This window comes from Accipiter gentilis, chromosome 14 (genome assembly GCF_929443795.1).
Source record: "Accipiter gentilis chromosome 14, bAccGen1.1, whole genome shotgun sequence".
Classification (NCBI taxonomy): Eukaryota; Metazoa; Chordata; class Aves; order Accipitriformes; family Accipitridae; genus Astur; species Astur gentilis.
In genome coordinates this window covers 13,620,586-13,640,381 of record NC_064893.1, presented here as the reverse complement: position 1 = coordinate 13,640,381, position 19,796 = coordinate 13,620,586, and the positions used below count along the sequence as shown (strand labels likewise).

Genomic DNA, 19,796 nt, shown 5'->3' with positions numbered 1-19,796 from the left:
TACCCGCACAGTTAAACCTGTTAATATTCTTTAAAAATATGTACAGCTGGAAGAGTGGCATGTTGCTCTCATTCACAAGTTTGCTGTATCCTTACTGACGCCTACAATCTCCCGTGAAGGTCTACTAACAGAGACATTTCTCTCAGGGTCCAAGTTTTCCCGTTCATGTCCTTTCTTCCCCCTTCTCTCCTGCTTTATCTATCCCCTCCTCTAGCAGAGCCCCTCAGTCACATTAGGCAAACTTTTTGCCATGTGACACGGGGAACTGATCCAAGCCTCAAATGTGCAGAAAAATAATCTGAAGAAAACCAAACAATTTATTTTTAACCTGGATGGGTTCCCTGACTGAGCTTATTCCCCACCACAACAGGTGTATCAACACACCTGAGAAGCAGAGCAAACCAAGCTGCAACTATTGCTGACAGAGACGAACATATCCATTAGTAGGATAGCAATGTTTTTAAAAGATTAATACTGCAGTAGGGGTTCTCACACTGGGAATTCTTTAAACATCATAAAATGGACTTAATACATATTCCTTATGTTGTTCACAGTTTCTTTTGCCAGTTTGGCTAATTATATGATATTTAAGTTTAAACATATGTTGCCTCCCTTGCAGTGAATCCTCTCCTCCTACATGATACAGCAGTGAAGTCATCTTGCTGACTTCAAGCCGAATCCTGCACCCTCTCAAGTAGGTGGGCATTTTTAATTCATCTGGAAAGCAGTCCAGCCCTGAAAGCACAGTGATTCTTGCTGCAATGAGCTTTACCACCACAAATATCCTGAAACACACCATCCAGGTGCCATATGTTAAAGAACCAGCATAACTTCCACCATCCTGGGCATATGGTTCTTCAAACATGTAAGAGACACTCAGGATGCATCTGCAGTAGTGTGAAAGGTGAACCAGCAGACCACAGGTTTTTACTCTCCTTCCTTCCATACCATCACCAACTGACCTGAAGATTTTTCTATTTTATTGTTGGTTGTTTTTTATTTAAACCAAGACACATAAGAAAGAAGAAAATTCCAAATGGAAGGAAGTGGCAAAAGACTAAGCCAAATAATGTATTTAGAAGGGCAAAAAATCTTGCAGCCCTTTATGAACTATCACGTGCTGCAGACAGGAAAATCTTTCAGTTAGTGCATTCCACATTATGAGTACCTTTAGTAAGCAGAGCAGCCGTATGCCACAATAGTGTGTCTCATTAGCTTAGCATAGCAGAGTATAGGATTTAAAGAGAAAAGACAGCAGCTGAAAATAACTGCATTAAATTAACATTAACCCACAAACCCAGAAGAGGCATATAATATTCAGGACTGCTACAAAAGCAGTAACTCAGAATTAATATCTGTAGAAGATGAATAATCCTGCTCTGACTGGGATCACCTCAAATAGTGTTCCCCGGGCAGGGAGGGAGGGGCAGGGGGAGGAAAGGAAAGCATGGCCTAGTTAAAAATATCAGTAGGTAGGAACACAAACTGTAAAATGATGTGGTTCCCAAAGGACTAACATTTTTTATGGTTTATACACACATTCCCACACATTCCTTCTCAAAAAGGACTTTGAAAATAAATCTAATTTTAAGAACTGTAAATGAAATAGACATGTGAGAATTTAAACACTTAAGACAGAAAAGACCAAAACCTCAGAGACTACAGCAAAAAAGGCAGCCAGGACCGAAGCAGACTAAAACACAGCCAGCAGTGACAGCTATAATTCCATTGGTGGGTGTACATTACAACAGTCCATGAGTCTTGATGCCACAAGGGCTTAGAAAAGAACAGTATGACCAAAAAAGGGTACTTAATAAATCTGTTAGAATGGAGAGACACATGACAAACTCTAGGGAGCATGCTTTCCTCAAATTGAAGAGGGAATTTATGCTAAGCATGAGGAGGGGAACTAATTATTTAAAAAATTAAAAAGATGCTGAGTTACAGCACCTATTCCTTTCATCTATGAATAGGTACCAGAAGTAAGCAATGGTACTATTGTCCCAGAGGAATAACGAAACTCCCAAGTTCTTTCTCCCAGTTCCAGCTGGAAAAAAACAGCCTGGTCAGGCCCTTGGCTAGCTGCAGGTCAAAAGGAAGAACTAAGCCACCAACTGAGGTCTGAGGAAAGCCATGGTAGAACCTACTATCAGACCAGCTCTAAGAAGACTTCACCAGACCTGGTGCCTCGTTAGCCACTGGCCATCTGAATTTACATGGCTCCTCCAATTGGAAACAAGTAATAAATTCTACCCTAACAAGCAAGCCAGCATTTGGAAATAATTAACATCCTATTTTCCTTAACCATCATGTTCAAGGAAGTTTTTACTTCCCTTCTCCACCCCTGTAGAATTTAAAATATTTATAAAGAGACAAAAAATAATCTATGGACTTTACAGCTACAGCAAAACTAACCAGCATGGGTTTGTGCTTTAGGATGTTTTTAAGCTCCAAAGACTCCTATGAAACACATAAAATTAATTTGTAATCCATCCTTACTGGGCAGTAAAAAGTTTCTTTTTAGTTGGGCTCCCCAGTAAAGCAAGATTTTATAACCCTTCATCTGTATTTGTCTAACATCTGCACAGAACTATCCCATATGGACACATGGCACTTCATGTTTTTGTTAAGCTTCCTTCGTTAGCAGTATTATGCCCAATTCTGCTCTTTTGTTGTATGATCAGCACAGGACTGCCTAAAAGTGAATAAAACATAGTGCTTCACTGAAAGTTTTTAATGTTTGCAGTAAGTGCTCCCAAATATTTTTATATGAACACTTTGATGAAAACATTAGAGCAGCCTGAATCTCACTTACAGAGGAGACCCCTTATAACTACTCCAACAGTGAGGCTTTGTGTACAGTAAAATCACACCCTACATGTTTCAGAGTAGACGTCAGGTAAGTTATGAGATGGCAATCTGTTTTTAGCACAAGTTTCGGCTTTCAGGCCTTTCATTTCATTTTTCCTTAGAAAAGTGAGAGATTCCTTTTCTCATAGATTTGTCTAACCAAGCAAAGAGCTTCCCTGTGGGCAGCAGGGCTAAGGCAAACCCATCTGAATCCCTGCTGCAGGTTTCCAGCTGTTTAGTAAGACTCACACCAGAGTCTTTTCCTCACAGTTTCTGCTCCATCCAGTTTCCTACCTTCACAAAACCTGTCTGAACTTTGCATCTTTGGGACCTCTATTGCTCTGCTGACTTGGCTTGAATCAGCTGACAATTTAAAAGTTATTGTACAGGGGAAAGGTGAAAAGAGACACAAATCCCATACATACAAGCAACAGAATCTGTTGCTCTTTCTTAGGGTACCAAGCTAAAAACTGAGAGGGTGGGGGGCGGATAACCCAACTTTTGGAATGGGAGCCCTTGCTCTCCACATCTAATACAACATCTTGCCAAGAGAAACCAATCCTAAAGCTTTGGCTTACGATGCTGGAAACAAGACTACACCTGAGGTTCTCCTTTACACACAATTTCAGTTAATACTTCCATTTCATTGTAGAAGATCTCCTTCGAGCCCCATTGAAACATGACATTTTTGATCACCCTTATCATTACTGAACTTTTCAAATAAATATCTGAAGTTAAACAACTATAGCTGGTGCTGTTCATTCTTACATTTCCATCAGTTATTTGCATAGTCATTCCCACCCTGATTTAATCTTTCATGATTGTCTAAGTCTACATAGAAAATGAGAACAAGTAAATCAAACTAAGCACTTGGCAGGCACATATTGGTGAGATCACAGCAAGATCCTGGAATAGCACAGGCCCTCTCATATGGAAAAGGCTTGTGGAGTTCCCATGGAGTTCAAGTAACCATCATCTGACCCAATGAGCAATACTGAGACGGACACAGCCCTTCATGGAAACCTGCTGTTAACTGGGTGAACACCCAGGGAGGTGACAGAATTGGCATCCAAAGCTTCACAACAAATGTGTCACATTATGTGATCTAGCCATATTACTGCATTAATAAAACCAGCATAGACAAGAGCTTTTTAATCTAATCACATGATGGAGCTCAGAGGTAAAAAGTGAGAAGTTGGGGGACAAAGTTCCCATTAAAAGGTAAACTTGAATACACAGAGAGGGTTTCATTTCTCTGATCTTCTGTTCTCTGACTAAAAAAATAAAAGGTTTTATGGCATAGAAAAATAAGGTATTGTTTAGGAAAGGTGTACTTGGCCCAAGGAGAATGACAAAAGAATTACTTAAAATGTGTTTGTGATTCATCGTGGTTCAGTAACTTCTCATGAATACTAATGTGTTTCAGAGAGATAGAAAGGCTTGTGCAGGTGCAACAGAAACGATTAGTCAGTTATTAGTAAGCTGCTGGCTTCACTGGCAGCCACACTGCTGAAGCTGTAAACTACGTAAAGGGCCTGCCAGTAACTCTCCACATACTGCTGATATTTAGAACTGCCAGAATAGTCAGGACAACAAATTATATATGCAAACATTTATTTCTTTCTCCTTGATTTGCCTGCCTCCATGGTAAAAACTGTAGTTAAAGAAAAATGCTACATGCTTAAGTCAGCGTGGCTCCTCTTCAGAGGCAAGTGTAAGGAAAGAATCTGTGTTAATCCAAAAGCCCCTACCTAGTCTAAACAGTAACTCACTACCTTTCCTCTCCAAGACCTTCTAAGAAGGTGCTTATTTCAGAAGAAGTATATCTACATGGATCTATCTACATGGACCAGCACAGGCAGGCTGGTTTAAATTTAAACTTCATCTTGGTTTAACGTAACTACTCCCTCCTCCAGTAGCTTTACAGTGAGCAATAAAACTTTATTCTCTTTTAACACCCTGGAAAGCCGCTCATTTCCACAGGTCTTGCAACAACATTTAGAGAAAATTTTCAGATGTGTTGCCTATTACCCTGATACCCAGCATCCTTTTCTAACACAAAGTCAGAACAGCATGAAGGACTGTTAATTTCATTCATTTTCAGCTTTCAAGAAAATCCACTACGATCCCTTAACTACAAATAATGTTCAATCCTTAAAAGGGACCCTCCAACACATACTTAGGAAACAAAACCCAACACCCAAAATTTTCTAAGAGCAACAATACAATTCAAGCAATCGTGCTCCGACAACAGCAAGCCAACGGTGTGCTTACAGCACCAAGGAGCAGTCCGGCTTTGGCTCCATGCCTCACTACACACCCAAGATACCAAACTGCTGCAGCATAATGCTCATCCTTACTATGAGACAGACATTACAATTTTTGTAGCACAGTGGGTTTCTTAAATGAATAGTAAATAATCCACTAGTGGCTTAATTTATTAGCTATATAAAATTCTCAGGGTCAAAGGTCAGTGAAATGAGATGAAAACCATTATTAATCCAGCAGACTTCAAACTCTTGATAAAGAACACAGCCATATGCCTGTGTCCTTTATCCAACCACAGTTCCCATTAAATTTGCAGAAACTCAGTTTCCATCTACAGTTTAATGACTGATTTCTTAACATTCACAACCATTAAAAAAATAAGCAAAGACCCTACTGCCCTACTGTGCTGTCATACTGCGTGTTTGCACACACGCACACGTGTGCATGGATATAAAAGTCAAATATTTTGATTAAAAGAGTGTTTCCTGAATGCAAATTACAATCTCTTGTCTCCTAAATAGCAAAAATCTTCATAGGAAGACTTTCCAAGCTGTTTAGAAAGTAGCTATTGTCAGAAGCACAGCTGCATAAGATGGGTGCTTCCCACTCAGCTGATCTGACCCATGCATTTATTTTCCCCATCATTATTCATGCCTGTACTGCAAAAAAGAATATGGTTCATATCTATCTTGGTTTGTGCAGAATCAACAGGATTACATACAAAAACCCCAAACTTAAGCACATATTTAACTGTAATTTAATGGGAATAAGAATCCCTCCTGTCTTCACACACACCCACCCACCTTAAAAGATTCAGAATAATCTAGGATTGGCCTTAAAAGCTCAAGAGCTTCCTAGCTCAAGAGCTTCCTTACTCCCACTGCAGCCTTATGGTAGACAACCCATAATGCTGTCTGCTGAGGACTCAAACAGGCTCTGCAACAGCAGACAGAAAGGATGGGGAGAAGGAGAAAAAAAAAAAAAAAGAAAGAAAAAAAAAGGAGAAAGCTCAGAGTGACAGTTCTGAGAGAACAGCCAGTTTGTATGGCTCCTGACCCACAGGACAACCTGAGTTGCAGTAGGGCTTCATCATTCACCCCAGAAGATGCAAACATTGTTTATGAACATGTTATGGTCCTGCCCTGCCACCTGCTAGAGATTTTGTACCCAGTTGGACAATATATTATGTAAAAATAAGCATGTATTAAAGCTCTAGAGGAGTGAGGTGTTACCGAGGAATGTTTACCTGATGAATGTGCCATTATATATCACTCTTCCATTCTTCAGAATCAGTTATAAATTATACAACGGCCCAGCAATATTCAAACTCAATTTCCGTACCCCTGACAGATTAAGCTTATGTGGCTGAGTCGGAGGGAAAACCCAAAATACAAATTATGTATCACATAGATTTAAATTGCTAAACTAAAACACAAGGGATCACCAACCCCCTGCTCCAGGCTGATCTTGCAAAAAAGATGATGCCTAAATAAACTTGACAATACCCTCCCCTCCTCTTTTGGGGCTTTCTAATGCTTTCCCCTTGCTGCTTGCAATATTTCTCTTTTTTCCTCCTTCATTTAACCTTATTCTACCATTGTCAAAACTTTCAAGGAACATGAACATTTTTTCAGCCATTTCTTTGCGATGCCAAGTTCTGCCTTTTGCTACCGGCCTTGGTATTCCGCTCCCCCCTCCCCGCTTCCTAAACTATACTGCATTCTTTCAAGAGCAGCATTTTCTGTTGATAGTGCCAGAGGCCAGGAAGGCTCCTAGCAGTACAGCTCCAACAAAGAGCCCGAAACTGAACAATCTCTTTTTTTTGTGAGAGGAGATAAGGAAGTCCAAGACATGGTTTTTAAAAGGAGAATTAAAAAAAATGCCACTGGCATTGGCAGTTTTTAAATAAATACACACAAATTTTCCCTTCCAAAGGGGCAGGTAGCATACAATGGCTTTCACCAGCAATGAGCACCTGCTCCTCCTACCTACATAAAAATGCTCTGCAGAAAAGAAGGAAAAGACATTACATTGTGGATCTCATATACCCATAGATGTAAATTAACTCTCCAGTAATTCTACCCTGTTTCTGCAGAAGCAAATGGTGAGGGCAAACACTACAAATTTCTGCTGGTTCTCCCCAATACAGTCTTGCTCTTCTTTTGACAATTGTACAAGGCAAGCCATTGACAACTGCAGAAAGACGCTATTTTTTGTCAGAAATGGTTTAAAAGAATTACTGCAGAAAGATGCATTCTTTTATACAAATGTTCCAGCAACCCCACCTCATCGTGTACAAGGGTAACGAGGGGGTAACTGCTGCTCCTAAAACATAGTTGCTCTACTAACACAAAATCAGAGAAGGTCCTTCTCTTTTTAAGTACAATTATTCTGCTCTAGAAGCATACTAGCAAGAAAGAAGCAGACAACTTCTTCCCTTATGGTATCCAAATTGTTCTGCAAATAGCAATAGCCTTTGCAATTATCACATGTATCATGCTCAACTTTCACTGATCTCCTGAATTCCTCAATGGGACAAGAAGTAGCTGAAGACCAGTGTTAAACCTTAGAAAGAAAAAAGTAACTTTGAATATTTTAACAGTCTGCATCGATTTCTCATAAAATTCAAGGAAGGCACCTTCCTTTCTTTGAACTCATTTTTTCACTCCACACTGTTAAGTGCTGAACTGTGAACCCATGGACTGATTCTCTGCACAGAGAGGTTACACACTGGTCACAACTGAAGAGTCAACATTTACAACACTGCGTATCTGAGATAATTCTCTTTGTTCCTCTTCTAAAGGCCAAACTCTCTAGAGTTTACCACCACTGGACTGAATGGTGTTATGTTAGCAGGAGGAACTGAGTTATGCCAGCAGTTCAGGGTTGTTTGGTCAACACTTGTATTGGAAATACTATAGGAAATTATTACCAGCTTTCATTGTATGAGACCAAGAAAACCACCTGCACAGCTCTCTCCATTAAGCCAGAAAAAAGTTACAGATTTAGTTCTTATTTTGGAAAAATAAAATAAATAAATAAATAAAAGAAATCACACCTCAGATTTTTTCCAGTTCTAAGTGTAGATATCCATATATGAAATCAGTATGAATACAAAACAGAAAATTATGGAGAATGCCAAGGATTAGTATTTTTCAACTAAATCATATTGCTACTTTGTGATTTTCATCTAAGGACAACCTTTAGTAACACACACAGCAACTACTGCCCAAGAGAAGAGCTGTTGCCTATAGAATTAGTGGAACAATCAACTCTCTCAGTGAGGAAAAACAGAGCTGATGGTCCTTCCCTTCACGAAAACTAGATGTTTCCAGAGAGTCTCTCAGTACACTCCTGTTAGAGCTTGTGTCAGTGGTTCAGTACCACTTTAAAACCACCTTTGTTCACATCTGTTGACAAAGTGCCTTCTAAAAAAGCCCCCTTTTCTTTGACTTCGTGTTCATGAGGCTTTGTGCCAGCATCAGATTAAGAAATTAAAACAATCGCAGATATCTCCAACTGAATCTAACCACCTAATAGTTTTTTCTTTGCCTTCAACATATACTAAAAGAGTTCCAGAATTTCTACCTATATCTGATACATAGATTTATTCAATACAAATACCCAGCAGTCAGACCCAAACAGAGGTGCCCTGAGCTCCTCCCAGTGTTTGGTGGGAGCTCCTCTACTATCCGAGGAGCTCCTCTACCATTATTCAATAGATGAAGCAGTTCAATTCTGTCAGTGTCTGAAAAGAATTTATCGTAGATCTTCTCTGCCCAGTTAGGCTGAATCAGCTCACCAAGGCCCTACAGCTACAGCAGTAACTTCGTATTACAATCTGAAAAATGGTAGGAAAGAATACGAGTTCCCACTGCTGATGCACACCATCCATGCTGTCCCTACGGAAGGCAACTCCCCAGCTTTTACTTAGCAAATAGCTTGCAAATATATCCCTTTATGTCTGCATTCTGCCTACTGTCTACCCTTGTATTTTTAAGTTAACATTGAGAGGATGCTCAAAATACCCTCCAAGTTTCCTAACTGCTTCAGGTTATCTTTATCAATACAGAACACACCCATGCCTTGCTCCCCCTTGTAACTTCACACAGAATGGGTAAAGATCAAGTATCCACGCTGACCATACCAGACATACCTGTCCCTTTCAGTAAATACTGTGGATTAAGAGATCTTGCTGCAGGTCTCACAAGCTAACGGTACTACAACTGATTACTCTTTTTCAGTAGTACTACTTTTGTCAAAATAATAGATCCAGGTTATTTTTTTTTAAAAAAGATTTCAAGGTTTCTCTTTTAAGTAGTGCCTCTTGTCTCATTCTCTATGCAAATGAAATGGACATGGTCTACCATACTTAAAACACACAACTCTTCCCCTTTGGCTAATACTGATAATGCAGTTAATTACAAGCATAGCTGTAATTATACATGCATAACTAATGCCTGGGTATCTCAACACAGATGAGGTGGCTGGAAACAGACTGGGATGAAGCAGCTAGAAGATGCAGAAAATGTTTTATGAGCCCTTCTATCTGGGGTTATGACTACTCATTCTTACCAGAATTTGCACTATGTGGTACACCTGAATTCTCCTCTCCTTCCTGTGGGACCACTGCTAGCGCTGGAACACTGAAGAGCAGCTGTCCTGAGGACACACTCATGTAGGACGCCAGTCTCTACCCGATGCAAAGACTGAAAAGACATCCTTCCAGCGCCAAACCAGTGACTTGGAATGTCTCTTCCATCACATTAAAACTACATAGCTGCACAATGTAATTCCATCACAATTAAATATCTCAGAAATGCAACCTGTAGCAGAACACGCTGGGCCTGCCCAGGTACCGTCTGAATTCAAGCACAGGACATCAGCAGTCTGAAAACTGCACTGACTCAGGCTTACCATTTCCAAATTAAATTAAAACTGCTGGTTTCCTAAATGACTCCAAGTTGCTTCCCTGAAAGGCTACCTCTCTCTTCAATCCATATCCACAGCTGGAGCCTCTTTGTTACAGAGGAGACAGCTACCAACAGGACATTCTCTAAAGGGGGCCCTCCACTCTGAATTTCAATAGATCAAGAGAGAAAAGCCTCAAGACAGGAAAGCAAGGCTTATCCCCTTAGTCAAGCTTATGGGGACCAGTGAACACAGCAAGAACAATTAGATGGAAACAAAGGATCTGTGGGTTGACTTCGGTTTGATTTTCTAGTCTAGTTTGGTGGTTCTCTATTTACTGACTTAGGGGAGGGAAGCCTGACTGCTTTTTCCCTTGTGCCATCACTCCTTTAATTACAGAAAAGTAGCCCATAGGCCAGCACAGTTGCTTTTTCAACCTTCATACATTAATTACACAAAATTAATTCAAAGCTAAAAGCCTCACCATCTCTAGAGTGAGATGAGTAATTTTACAAAATTTAAGCATTTTGGAACATAACAAAAAAAATCTTAAAACCTACTGTTTTAATTTGAATTCACACACCAGCACTGCTAAATTCTGGATGTTTTGATCCCTCTGGCATATGAGCCAGGAAATCAATTTAAAATTCCAGTGCAAATAGCCCAAGACCATTTTATTTATGTGTTTGTTTTAAAATAGAACTCAAATTCCTACTCGGATTTAAAATTATGTAGATTATTTTCTTCCCTTCTCCCTCTGCACACATCTCTCCTATATTATAGTGTGTTTTCTGACTCATTTGCAGCTGCAGGGGATGAAGTCTTTGAAACCTCTGCCTTCCAGAAAACCATCCCAACACAGCACAATGCTACCAACTCTTGTTGTCACACTAACACACACATACTCTTCCAACAAGCTACCTTCCTAAGGTAGCTGTAGGAAAAAATGGGCTAATTTTGGCAGGTCAAGAAATAAAAGCCCAGGTCACTGCATACTGGAAAAGTTTATGAAAGGTACTGTACATGATACATCCTAAGGCTAACCCAAGAAACACAGATTGAAATCACCAGCATTTTATACAGAGGGAAGAACAGAAGTTTCAATAGGTCAAGTCCAAATATGTCAGAGAAGAAAGTCAGGACAGAGAAAGGCTCAGAGATTATTTTTCTCTTTCCAAATTTTATACATTGCTTTCCACAATTGCACTTTTGTAAAAATTTCACTTTTGGCTACAAAATATGAAAATTAGTCTTTTCAAAGAAGACTATATAAACTGACCTACCTGTAACATTAGTTACAATTTTTAAAAAAACAACAGGATATTTTTGTTCAAGATGTGGGCCATTTTTCATGCCCTTTTCTGCAACTGGCACTAGCTGTCAAATCTTTAATTGCCTGCCACAGATATGGCTAAAATTGCATTAAGTGGTCCAAAGTGGAAAAAACCTTACAATTTCTTTCGGCTTCTAGGCTTTTGGGTTGGTTGGATATTTTTGCCCCTTTACAATCTTCCCTGAGTAGTTCATTAACATCCACCACACCAAATGTTCCGTCTTTTGCTCACCAATGGAAGTTCTCATTTGTTCAAATTTTCTGCTTTTTTTCAGGAAAAGATTAGGCACACAAGAAACTTGTATGCATATCTATAGGAGAAGAGATTATAGACCTACATAAACTATAGCTCAGAATTAGACCCTGCATCTAGACCTGAATTTCCTGAGTTTGGTGAGCAGAAGAGATGTCAGAGTATGTGTGAAGAGGGACAGTGGGAGGTGGGGTGAAAAGGTTGATAGCAGGAATGTACTTGAACCACAGGGGGTAGGGTTTCAACAGATGAGTGCCTCCCTTGAAGGGAGGTGGGGAAAAAAGAAAACTTCGGAGGAGAGAAGAAAAAAAAAAAAAAAAAAAAGACAAACACCAATACTCCAGCATTTTAAAAACCTAGCGACCAAAGGGTATACTAGATATCCTTTCCAGAATGCAAGGACCAGTACTTACATTTGGGGAAAAATTTTTTTTTAGTTGGTTTGGCTCAGTGTTATTGAAAAAGTTTGTCCAAAACTCCATGTGCCAAGCCAACACTTACCAGGTTTCAATTTCCAGCTGAAGCCACGACTGTTGCTATGAAAGCTAATGTGCAATCGTATTCCAGAAAGCAAAGCAAAAAAAAGACTATATTGGAACGTAACAAATACATGCATTGGCATTAAGAGTAAAAATTGTATTATACCAACCTGTGTCATAGACATTTTTCTCCTCTTATTATTAGAGAAGAAATGTCCAAATCAACATTATTGTCTGGCCAGAGGGTATTATGTGAATATTTATAAATTCCTCATCACCCTACGTCAATAGATTAACATCTCTCTTAAAATATGAAGCAGCAATTTAAAGAGTCACCCCCACTATGGTCACTCCTGCAAGATTCAACAAAGTATGCAGCAGACTGCCAGTCTAGACGGACAAAAGCCTGAACCACTCACGTGAAGTTATCTTTGCCAAGACCCACATATCCCTTACGCTTCTGCTGGACTATATGATACATGTACATTGGCTGAAGAGAAACAAAAATAGACAAATAATATTTTCACTTTGGCTACAAATTCAAGCACCAGAATTCATGCATGCATTAAGAATATATGAATAGTTAGCTAAGACAGTTCCATATCTCTGGAAGACAGTGTTAAAACAACCGCATTTTGTAGAAGTTTACTGAAATACTGGTTTTGCTAAACTCTTTCCATCATTCCAAAACACAGCAAAAAACTTTAAATTAAAAATCATTCTCCTATTTTAACAACATTTATACATCTCCTATTACTACATAAAAATCAAGTCAGCATCAGCAGAAACAGATAGAGGCTTCAAGTCAGCAAACAAATACACAAAGTATACTCTTTACCTACGGCATGTGCACGGTCACAGGAAAAGACAACTACATGCTTAATTTTATGGAAGTTTCTAACTGACCAAATTAGGTGCCCTGTCTCTTCCCATCCTTGCTATCAAGCTGACAATGAGCTACAAGAAAAACATCTCTGAATAGCACCAGCCAACTAGTCCCAGGAACTGTACATAAAATTGCAACTGAAGGAGGAAAAGGTTGACATGCTGACAGCATTATTTGAGCCCCTTATCATATCCTGCATATCCCTCCTTTTGTCTAACTTCAAAATGTCCAAAGTGTTTGATCTACAGGTTGTCAGCTTCATACATTAAAGAAAAAAAAGGTCCACGTTCACACACACTCTCTGTCTTGCAAAAAGCTCTGGGAAATTAGATCATCGTCAAGCAAGCATCCTCTGTGGTATTAAAGAATAGGAGTTTAAAGACATCACATCTCCAGAATCTGAAGTTCTCTAGAAGCAGCGACCCATCCTCCCTTTCAGCTGAAGCAAGCTCAACAAGTAAAAAAGCTAGATTATCATATATGTAATCACGTAGCTGATAAAAAAATTACTCAGTCCCTGAAGACACAGTATTTCAGAGACAGTTTTACGCTTCATATGCCCCCCACAATTCAGCACTGTACAATAAACACTTTGAGCTAGAGACTCTGAAAGAACATAGGAGGTGATACACACTTCAGTCAACAGCTCTTCTTGCAAATCTTAAATAAAATTATTTAATTGAGTAATAATCTAAGGGATGCCTGGGAAAGAATTTAAGGACTGGACAAAGTTGGTAAAACCATGAGAGTTGGGATAAATAAATACATTGAAGACCAAAGAATAAGGCACCAAGGTAGAGGTGGCAAACATGCATGAACAAATTATGAGGAGAGTTTAACTTTGAGAAGTAAAAACCAGAAGGAAAGCAGAAGCAAAAGACAAAACACACAACAGCTAGGGGACAGCTACTATTTTGTAATAGATCTGTTTGGGAACAATTTGTTTTCTTATTCCCCCTCTCCTCCTACCCCCCGCCTCTTTACTGAAGATGATGTTTCACAAACACTTAAAATCAACCGAATTCAGTCTGAAAGGGGAAAATCTTTTCCCTCAGCATTGACTAGTAGTTCCCACTCCCTCCCTTGCGCTACTGCTAGCTCCTATGGAGTTTTGCAGCATTATCTGACTATAAATGGAACACAGCAGAAGCATCAGTAAGTAGACCTATGTCCTCAAAAACAAGAATAAGATCGCTTATCACATTTGCATAACATCTCCAGGTAGTATATTCAGCTTTCTAAAGAACTGCAAAGGCTGCTCACTAGACATGTACCAAAGTGAGTTAATTCATACATAAACACTGTTCTAAGGGGACCCCTACCAGCAATGGCTTTGAGTCTTCTTCATAGTGTGATTTACTGCTGAACAGAGAAATAGCTTGTCCATCGCTTCCACTCTCTCACAACTAACTTCCCCCTCCCAGCAGCCATTGAAAACAAGCCTACTACAGTCAAATCAAAGTCACAATGGAAACCCACCATTAGGAGAAATATATCAATGCATTTTCAAGTGTTTGCAAACAACCACCATGTGAGTCACTGTTCACCTTCCTCTTAAGCACAAGCATGAGCTTTACAAACCAATCCGCTCAGCAGCTTGAGAAATTAGTAGCTTACTGATGGGTACCACCCATGTGGCACCAGCCACTTAGTGTCTGCCCATAACAGAAGTTTACCTCTGTCAGATCTGAAATGAACAGAAAAGGAAACACATTAGCTATCCCCCGTCATAGACTTCTGATTAATATTCCTCTTAAATGTTAACAGTGATCAGAGGACTGAGGAAACTAGCGGAAAGGTTATGACATTATCCTTCAATCTCTCTTTTGTGTCTCGCAACACTTGCAGTAATGAAAGATCACACTGCAAAAACCAAATCCTTGCAAATAGCTTGATGCAAAACTGCTGACTGAAAGACAGCTTCACAATTTTGTGATTAGTCTTCCATTCATCTCTGTAACACCATATGTATGCAGTTTATTTTATGTTAAGTGTCACATATATATTATCACCTCTTACAATCCATACTATCAAATGCCTGCCAACATACTGACTTCTGCCAATTGCTTTTAGTTTCTCTTTCTCTCCTTTTCCAGTGTTATATTTGGAGAGAGGGGGAAAAAAAAAGAAAAGAAAAAAAAAGTGACTGACTCAAGTAGAAGGAAAATTATCCAAAATCCTTTAAACAGTTGCTCTGTTAAATTGACACAAGTTTAACAACGTGTACTTGGCACATTCCTCTTGCCACGAATACAAGAACCTTTTTCAAAAAAACTCATTCAAAGCAGGGAAATCTTTTAAAGATACAGCACAGACCTGACTGAATGGTGGTTTGATGGGTGTTAAAAAGCCATTTCTAGTCACAAGTGTTCAAACCACAAAGACTTTATAACTGTAAAACCTCTTTTTGAAATCTCCTTTTTAATAGGATAATGACTGAACAGGGAGACAAACCTGACCAACTCGTTCTCTCTCAAAGTTGTACCTTCAGGACAGTGCAGGGATACAGCAGAGGGGAAAGTCTACTAGACTCAGGCATAACTATGCAGAGAAATAAACCAGAAGAAACAACAGTACTTTTGTTTTCCAGTCTCCAGGGTTCCCAAAATCCCATCACCTTCTACAAACTTTTTTTTTTAATACAAGGACATACCACGCATTCGCGCCATAGCATGACAAAGAGAGCTCCTAAACTTTAAAGAGATCATTTACTTTGAGGAAACTGGAAATCAAGTGATAGCAGAGTCACAACTCATACAGAAGATTGTACTTGATGGCCTCATCTAAGTCCCAAGCAAATCCTTATCTGAGAATCACAGAATTAGAAATGTTGTGGTTGGCAACATATCCAAAAAAGCAGCTTGTCATTAGAACAGGAGGACACTGCATGCTAGTGTGCAGGTGCGTTGGCAGAGATCTATGGAAACCTTTTCCTAGTTACAATTAAATCGATAGACATGATCCTCTCACTCCATCACACACTGAACACATCTAGAGTATCAAAAAAAGAAAGCCACGCATCTTATGTGTGAACATGGGTGCTCTGCTCCCTGTGTATCAACATGGAAAACATGAGATCATAGTTCAATACCACTTTGTAGTCTGGACACTGCGAGAAAGCGCGTCTATGAGCCCAAACCTTAAAATCAAAGAGACTTCTACTAGGTAGAAAAAACAAAGAACGGAAGGAAGGGTGGAGCAGCACGTTACTCTTGATCTGTAATTTGCTGCAGAGCAGCATTGCTGTCAGGAAGTACAATGCACACAGCAGTGTTTCAGCAACAGTTACACCTTTACGTAGCATAATAAGCTTTTTTTGTGAATATTAGGGTGAAGGGGCATAAAAAAAAAGAAATCACTTCTTAGGACAATGTATGCAATATGCTGCACCTGAACAGTGTGGAAACAGAAGTACTTGCTTTTAAGAACACACATGGTCAGGTTACATAATAATGACTACTGAACTGCAGATACTTTCAGTGACCACAAAAGACTGCTACAGAATAAGTAGATAAGAATTTTTCCTATCCCCTCATCAAAATCCACCCGAATTCTACACCTATGAAGTTTTTCCTGGCATCTAGAGAATATAAGTAAAAATATCAAAACAGTAAGTATAGAAACCCGTTCTCTCCCCCGCCCTGTTCTTCATTAAAAAAAAATAAAAATCCTCAGACAATGACACTCCTAGCAAAGTTGCAAGCTACAGAGAAGTATGTTGTACTGCACAGTGAGTTTCAAACAGATTACAAAAGGAGACAAAAGAAAGTCAACTACCCCTATGCAACCTCCCTAGCATGAAGAAACTGGGAATCAGGTGCACCTCTAGACCAGTCAAATCACACACTCAGATCCACAGACTGCACTGACAGTATCTTTCAGTAATACCCATTTCACATCATGTTGATGTTTTAGCCACATTAATCTTTATTTTCTCTGACTGGTGAGTTTTTAAAGTTGCTGCAGTGATTTTAGCAGCTTTATGACATGTGTGTTAATGGATATTTTCCTAGCAATACACAAGAGGGACTTTTACCAGCGAACTGTCACCACTGTTCTTCCTCCTCCTTATCTAGTTACCGGTCATCAGATTAGAGCCCTACCACCTACTTACACAGCTCCAAAAAAAAGAAAGGGGCGGGGGGGAATTAGGGAAAGAAAACCTTCAAAGAAAGCAAACTTGCAGCTCAAACTGAAGGAACTTTATGACAATTCAAATACATTTTTCTTTACTGTGTAATATCCTGCATAAGTCACTCAATCAAGCAGGAATGACACGGAAAGAATGGGACTAATGTGAACAATGAATGATCCATAAACGTCTACAAGATTATATAACTGAGGATAAGATGGCATGCGTGTGTGTGCATTTGGGGGAAAGGAGGAGAAAGGGGAAGAGAAGGAAACATCCTCAGTCACAGATACAGGACTCTGCACACTTACTCAATATCCCCCTCTTCCCAAAAGATAAATATTTTAACCAGGGGCAATCAGGCAGCCCAGGGACAAAAGCAAAAGAAAATCCATTTGCTTACAAACATACTTTAAAACACCCCTTGCTGAAATTGCACTGTAACTGCTGTATCATGAAATACAGCTCACAGGCAACCATGTTTATACTAAGGCAATTAACACACAGTACATTTCCGGCACTATTATTATCATTGGCCCTCACAATGTGTTTGTTGCACATTTTGAGCCTTGGCAGGTTAAGCGGTATTCTTACAAAGTTAACAACAAAACGTTGCCGATTTGAAATGTACTCACTGTTATTTTTCAGGAACTCCTATATTTACTTTACACCATTCTCGGGGGGAGCTGGACAGTTGTATTAGCTCTGCAAGGAAAAGATACTCAAAATAAACTTTGTAAAGGCTTTGAGCCAAGAAACTTTAAAAACGTAACTTTTTGGACCCACTACCCACTTGCTTTACAAGGCTGCTCACCGTGGCTTTACATAATCACCACCCACATCTCAGAGCAATCGTTTCATCTGCAATTCGTCAGCGCTCTGAACACTTGTACGAGCGCAAACTTAGGAAAAAGGCGCACACGCACTCCCACCCCACCAAAAGCTCTCGAAGGCCGGGCCGAGGGGGAGGCGGCCGGGTACCGAGAGCCTGGCTGCGTGCGGGGATGCACTTGCTTGGAAGTTGAGCACGCAGGGGATGCACTTGCTTTTTGGAAGTTGAGCTTTCTCCTCCCGAGCGATGCCCGCGCCTCTGCGGACACTTGCTGTGGTCGGAGCCTGCGCCCCGGCCTGACCCCCCGCGTTAACCCCCCCCACGACCTGCCCGAAGCCGGTGCCCCCCCCCTCACGCACCTCCCCCAAAAAACCTCCCGGCCCCCCGCCACCGCCAAGCGACGCGCCGCTCCCGCCGGGTCAGGCGAGGCCCCCGCCACTACTCACCCCCCGCCCCGGCGCTCGGAGGTGCGCGGCCCCCGCCCGCCGCCCCTCACCAGCGGCCTCCGAGCATCAGGCGCAGCTGGGGGCGAGCAGGGCCGCCCGGGGCACGGGAGGGGGCTGGGAGGGGGCTGGGGGGGGGACGGGGGACGGGGACGGGGGACGGAGCGGGAAGGAGGCGGTGGCGGAGGAGGCGCCGGCAAAGTCGCGCCGGGGAGAGCCGGGCGGCTGTGGAAGGAGCGGCCGCGGGCCGGCGGAGAGGGGAGGGCGGCGGGAGGAGCCGTTATGTGAGGCGAGGCGGTCCGGGCCGCCCCCCCCACCCCCGTCCGCCGCCAGCAGCCGCCGGCCGGGGCCCCGCCGCACTGACAAGCACGAGGCTGCGCTTCCTCTTCCTCACAGAAACGGCGGCCGCTCCCTCCGGCCGCCCACCTTCCCCCCTCTCCCCCCACCCCGCGCCCGGCACCTTCCCCTGTGGGGGACCGGCCGCGGGCAGGTGCGGGGCTCTGCCGGCCGCCTGCCCCCGTCCCGTCCCGTCCCTCCTCCCCGGCTGCCCTCCGCGTCTCCGCGCGCTCCCCTTCACCGCCCGGCCAGCCCCGCAGCCTGCCCCGAGGTTCGCCTACCTCCCAGGGCGGGCAGCACCGCCCCGCGGCGCAAAGCGGGGCCGGCGGAGCTGCTTAGCCGCCCACCGCCGCGGGAGCCGGGCTGCCGCCGCCGCCTCGCTGCGCTGCGCTGCGCTGCCGCCGGCGCTATCCCATCCCGGGGCTCGCAGAGGCACTCGGCGGCTCCCCGCCGCCGCTCTCACTTCCTCTTCCTTCCTCCTGCTGGCCGGGCCGCGACCTGCAGCCCCGGACCGGCCGCCGCGGAGGGGGTCCCGCGGCTCGGCAGCACCTGCGTGCGGGGGGGGGGGGGGGGACGACGACGACGACGACACACACGACGACGACGACAGCCGCCCACCCCTCCGCCTCTACCCGCTCCTGCGCCGCCCGGGAGCGCCTCTTCCCTCGGGCGGTGCGGCTGGCGTCCCTCGTCCTGCAGTGTCTAATGAGGGATTTGGGGGGCTTCCTCCTTGCTTTTGGAATAACTGTTTTATTTTTTGCTGTCGCTTTTCTTCCCAGAGAGCCGCCGCGGAGCAGCCTGACACAGCTAGATCGCTGCGGCGCGCAGGTAATTTCCCCTCCGAAGCGAGCGAGCGGCCGGCGGAACCCAGCCGAGCCCCGGGACGCTCCGCGCCGCGCCGCGGGTCGGGCCCGGCCCGGCCGGGAGGCGGCGGCAGCGCCCGCGCTCCGCACCGGCCCGGCCGAGCTGCCGCCTCCGGGTACCGGGTACCGGCTGCCGCCCTGGCTGGCCTTTGGAGGCCCCTTCAGCCCTAAAGAGATGAGTGCCTAAGTCGTGGCTTTCGCTCGCTGGGA

General features: G+C 42.7%; 1 protein-coding gene across 3 annotated transcripts in view; it reads right to left on the bottom strand.

Annotated features, from left to right (window-relative positions):
- Positions 1 to 19,299, bottom strand: part of ELMO1 (engulfment and cell motility 1) — a 311,101-nt gene extending 291,802 nt beyond the window's left edge. Inside the window, exons 1-2 of one of the 3 annotated variants that reach the window (XM_049816140.1) lie at positions 19,005 to 19,299; positions 17,744 to 17,817 (exon numbers count right to left, since the gene is read on the bottom strand). The gene's annotated coding sequence lies outside the window, so the exon portion shown is untranslated. Of the gene's footprint in view, positions 1 to 17,743; positions 17,818 to 18,390; positions 18,499 to 19,004 lie in introns of those variants that run through there. The other 2 variants (XM_049816139.1, XM_049816138.1) reach the window with 2 other exon arrangements.
- Between the last annotated feature and the right edge of the window lie 497 nt (positions 19,300 to 19,796).